Source organism: Phyllostomus discolor, chromosome 3 (genome assembly GCF_004126475.2).
Source record: "Phyllostomus discolor isolate MPI-MPIP mPhyDis1 chromosome 3, mPhyDis1.pri.v3, whole genome shotgun sequence".
NCBI lineage: Eukaryota > Metazoa > Chordata > Mammalia > Chiroptera > Phyllostomidae > Phyllostomus > Phyllostomus discolor.
In genome coordinates, this window is record NC_040905.2 from 62,036,204 (window position 1) to 62,042,203 (window position 6,000).

The following is a 6,000-nucleotide window of genomic DNA, read 5'->3' on the forward strand; positions in this document are numbered from 1 at the left end:
AAAAGAAAAAAGTAAAGGAGTTCATCATCACCAAATCATTATTATATGGAGTGTTAAAGGGACTTATTCAGGAAAAAGAAGATCAAAACTATGAACAATAAAATGGCAATAAATACATACCTATCAACAATTGAGTCTAAAAATCAAACTAAGCAAACAAGAACAGAGACAGAATCAAAGAAATGGAGAGTGTTTTAATGGTTGCCAGATGAGAGGGAGTGTGGGGGAATAGGTGAGGAGATGAGGGGATTAAGAAGTACAAATAGGTAGTCACAGAATAGCTATGAGAATGTAGTACAGTATAGGAAATGGAGTAGCCAAAGAATTTATACACATGACCCATGGACATGGACAGTGGTGTGAGGATTGCGAGGGAGTGGGGGATGCTAGGTGGAGGGGGAATAAAGGGAAAAAATTGGGACAACTGTAATAGCATAATCAATAAAATATAATTTTTAAAAAATGCCACTTTATATAACATCTTTTATGAAGTAAATTTATCTTTTCCTCTGTGGATCTGAAATGCCATTTTATTATATACCAACGTCCCATTTTCATTTGGTTCCTTTCAGAACATTTTTTTTGTTTTGCAGTGGACCACTCTAATTTGTTTATTAGGGTGGTAGTCAATATCTGGTCAAACTCGTCCCTTTGCAATAGTTTTCAGAATTGTCCTGGGTACTCTTGCTAACTTATTTTTTTCCATACAAATTTAGAATAAGTTCATCTAGTTTTTAAAATGAAAAATACTGTTAGCCTTTTTATGAAATCATAAATTTATAGCCAAGTTTAGGGAGAACTAAATTTGTTAAAGTATTCTGTTATTCTAAAGAATAGAGTATACTTTTCCCTTTCTTCAAGCCTTCTGTTATAACACTCAGTACTATTCTAAGGTTTCCTCAAATCGATCAGTTTCTTCACAGAGGTATTTGGAAAATAAGGCCTTTATAAAACACCACCTTGGCCTCACCCCACACCAATTGAATTAGAATTCTAGGGATGACATCTGGGCACTGTTTTGGTCTTAGTGTTGTTTTGTTTATTAAGTTTCTCTAGCTGACAATCCTAATGTGTAGCCAGAGGTGGGCTTACTTCTAGTTGTTTTATCAATCGCTGTTGGTGGTGCAATTTTTAAGTAGATCTTCCATTATATCTTCTGATTGTTGTTTATATGCAAACTCTATTTCTATATGTTTATTTTAACCAAACCATCTTATTGCTTATAGTAGTTTTTCAGTTGGTATCTTATATTTTACAGGTTAAAAAAAAAAACCCTGATCTGCAAATAATAATTTTACCTAACTTCCTTTTTCAAACTGTCCTTTTTCTTTATGAGCCAGTTTATCTCCTTTATTTTATTGTTCTTTGGTGAATTTGCATGAGCTTTTCTTTGTAGTTATGTATGAATGTCTAAGAAATAAATTTGACTTCAGGTATATTCTGAAGTAAAATCCTTAAGAAAAAGATATCAATCTTAGATTATTAAGGTTAAAATTAAAATATTCAAATCTACCTTCCATCTCCTAATTAAAACTGAAAAACACAAAATATCTATATAATTCAAAATGTTATCTAACAACCATGAAAACAAAAAAGAAAAACTTAGAAAACCAAGATAAATTATGGCAGAATCTGAGAGAAGCCAACAGAAATTATAAACTGGACTGGGGACCATATTTGGGCTTCATTTTTCACTACCTCCGTGGCTACCACCTTGTTACAATCCACCATAATCTGTTGTTTAGAATTTTGCAATAGCCTCCTAAGGTCTCCCTGAGTCTGCCTGTGGCTTTCTTCAGTCTATTGTTACCACAGCAACCACAGTGATGCTGTTAAAAATATATCCAGTTACATCACTGAGTACTCAAAACCCTCCACTGGTTTCGCATCTTACTCTCTAAAAGTCAAAGTCATGACATTGGCCTTCAAGGCCCTAAATGATCTGGCCAAATGTTCTGTCTCAGACCTCATCTCCATCCACACTGCCATTTCATTCACTGCTCCAGCCACACTGACCTCCCTGTTATTTGCCAGCACACCAGCCACATACCATCTCAAGACCTTTGTGCTTGTCAATTCTTTCTGCCTGGAATATAGTTCTTTCCTCAAATTTCTACATGGCTCAACTGTTTCCTCCCTAGGTCAGTGCTCAAGTGCTACCTTCTCACAAGGGCTTCCCTGGTTTATTTTTCTCCACAGAAAACACTACCACCCAATTCAGTGTATGTTTTGCACATTGAACTTGCATGTAGTGTCTCCCATACCCTCCTCCCGACTAGGATGAAAGCTCCATACAGTCAGGGCCTCTTGTCCTTTTTGTTTCCTGACAAAAGTGTCCCAAGTGGCTGACACATGGGAGAACCTTAGCACTCACTGAGTTCATCTGATTTAGAATTAGAATTTTTCAGATGTCACATTGGAGGAGAAAACTAACCTGTTGGGTCATGGCAGGACAGGGGGTGAAAGGGAGTGGCCTGCTCAATAAAGCAGAACTTTCTAGAAATAGTAACTTCCAGCAAAAGCCTACACAGGAGAGTTGACAAAGGGATTCTATCTCTCTTTGTTCTACCCTTTTCTATGAAAAGGCCAGATACTAACTATTTTAAGCTTTGTGAGCTATATGGTCTCTTTGACAACTATTCAGTTTTGCCCTGGTAGCATGAAAGCAGCAACAGACAATAGTAAACAAATTAGCTGCCTGTGTGCCTATGAAACTTTGTTTCCCAGAACACGGGGTTCAACCTGTGGGCCATAATTCACTAACTTCCAATCTAGAACAATGGTTCACAAGTTTGCTGCAAATTGGAATCACCCAAATATGTTTAAAAACTACCAATGCCTGGCTCTCACCTTTAAGCATGGAGATTTTTAAAAACTTCTCTATTTAAAAATGAAGAAATAACAAACACAATTTTTCTTGTAAGATAATAACAAAAATAAAAAACAGTGATGAGGCTCATTATTGTTCAGATTATAGGGAAAACAAACATGCATTGCTTGTGCACCATGTCTTAAAATGCTTTCAAAATGCATGTGCTCTGTCTGCCCTAGCAATTTCAATTCTAGGATTTTATAAGGGAATAATTTAATTTAATGGAAGAATGTATGTGATGAGATGTTCTTCACAGAATTATTTATAAAGTGAAAGCTGGAAAACCTCTGCCCAGAAATAGGGGGCTATTTAAATCATTGTATTCACTCCACATTAAACATAATTACATCACATTTTTGACTCATTAAATGGGAAGTTGTCCAAATGTAATTTTAAGTGGGGAGAAAAAGCAGGATACAAAACATTGTGTATAGTATGATCTATTTGTTTTGTATGACCTATTTTTATAAATACACAGTTCTAGTCATTACAGTCTAAAGGACATATAACTTAAGTATTAACAATGATTATCTCTGGGTGGTCTGTGAAGTGGTTTTTGTTGCTAATCTGTATTGTCTAATTTTTCTGCAATTAATCTATACTATTTTTATAATAAAACATACATTTAATTTAAAAATATATATATCACACTTAAAACATCACCAATATTGAGACAAACTAGTCCTGTGTGCCCTGACCTTGTGGAAATTGTACTGAGGGACTGTTTAAAGGTACCAGGAAGAATTAACTGTGGAAACTAAAAATTTAAAAAGGCAATTACTTAACAAAATGTAAAAGAAAATGATATTCATAATATAACATTCAGCTGAGAATATTATCATTTCATACTAATGTAAACACTGAATATAGATTTAACCTGAAATTACAATGTTACTTTATTAATAGTATGTGAAGAAATAGTAGGTACAGAGGTGTGAAAGCTAAATCTTTAATTTTATTTAATCACTTCAAGGATTTTACCTAAAATCATTGAATCAATAAACAGATTTATTTAGAATTATGAAGCACCTGCCAGAAAACCAGCACATAGAATCTGAATTAGACCTCTCTAGAAGAGTGGAAGGCGTGAGGATATGTGGACAGGGAACCCTTTATTTTTATCAGCCTTCCAGTTCCAGTTGACTTTCAAAATAATGTGCATGTATTATTTTAATAAAAATTTTGAAATTAACATTTTATCAGGTCTTAGTAAAGTTCTGTACAATATAATTTCACTAGTAGAATCTTATTTTGTTATATTAAAGTATTTCAATATATTTGAAACAAATTACAGAACCATCTTGAAAAACATTAAACTGATATTGGCTAGGAGAATCGCTGAATTACAGGTATTGCTCAGAGAGAAGTAGACCAGGAAGACGTGGATCAGAAGCTGGGATGACATATTACAAAGAGAAAGAACCTAGACAAAACCTTTTGAAAGGAAAAATGAAAATTAAACCAAGAGTTTGATTTCCCAAGGCTATCATTCTATCTCTTTCTTAAATATTCTGCCATGAATGGCTATTCCTACATCTCCCCAGAGCTCCCCTGGGCTCCTCTAGATAATACCGGCATACATGTGAAAGGCATTTTTTCTTAAGTGATGGATTTATAGTCAAGGCAGGAACATTTGCTCAAAGTTATCTGAAATGCATCACATATCAACTCAAAACAAATTTACTAATACCTGCCATGTGTCAGGTCCAGTAGCTAGGTACTAGTAATATGATGGATGAAATGGTAAATGTCTCTGGCCAAGGGACAATAGCTCAGGAAAGGGATTACTACCGGCAAAGGGCAGGATTGTCATCTGTGCCCACCAGCCTTCCTATCCCCTGCACCTTGAAGTGCCAGTGTTTTCTCTGCCTGGGAATGTGAACCTACTAGACTCCCAGATCAGGAAGAGTAGGAATTCTACTTTCATAGTGACTAACATGGAGGGTGTCCAAAAGACAAACTGATGCTTCCAACAGGAAAAAAACAAATTTTTTCCTGAGGATGGAGGGCTAAAATAAATGAGGCAACATTTAATCTAAACCAGTTCCTATAGCTTGGATTTCTTTTTAAAAAAAATTGGCCCCGTTATTATTTTCTTAGTCACCTTTTTTCTAGGCGTATTGGAGGCGTAGTCCTCCCAGCAACCCCCCATCTGCTGGAAAACAGAATCAAGAGAATGAGAAGCCATGATGACACATCGTCCCTGGATGGAAAGCAGTAAACGTACTATTTGCATAAAACCTATCAATGTCCTCTTCAGACTAATGAAATGAATTTTACACCACCGAGAAAGCAGCTGTGATCCTCTGCTCCTAGTAAAAATGAGTAATTTGGAAACTGTCTGTAAACCACTGCAATTCTAATTGGCAAACATCACTGACTCTAGTCTAAGTAAATCTTATTGGTAGCCAGAGAAAGACATATCCTTTATCAATTGGCATCCTCTGTGCTCAAAATGCTGGTAGGTTTCTTGTGTTTCTGTTTTTTCTCCTACTAGTGCAGATCCATGGCATCTCAAAACGGTTTTTTTTTAATCAAAACTACTTCCCTCCGCCCTGCCAAGGTGGCTCAGTTGGTTGGAGCGTGGTCAGCGGACCAAAACGTGCTGTTCGATTCCGCTAAGGGCACTTACCTAGGTTAAGGTTTGATGCCCAAATTGGGCGGGTCGTAGGAAACCAATCTCCCCTTCCTCACCCCTCCCCTCTTTCAAAATCAATAAACATATCCTTGGGTGAGGATTAAGGGGAAAAAAACTACTTTCTTTACTATTTTTTTTTCCTACTGGCAATCACGAAACCACCTTTGAGGGGTACAATCTCAGTCGGGAGCTTCATCTTTTGTGTGTTGGTCCTGGGTTAACATGAGCCTTTACAACAGCCCTCAAAACGACCTTCTGTCCTGAAACGCTCTACTCGAGAATAGCCAACAGGGTGGGTTCCAGAGCTCAGTGGTCTGCGCCTCTTGCAGGGGCAGCTTGGGGGCCTTGGGAGAGATTGGAAGGGGAGAAAGGATTGGGGAGGGGGAGACTCTGGAAAGGTGGAGAATATGAATGATGTGTGTGTGCTCGAGTGTACAACCCACATGCGAGGCGACTAGTGACGAGGACAACCTATAAAAACAACCTAAGC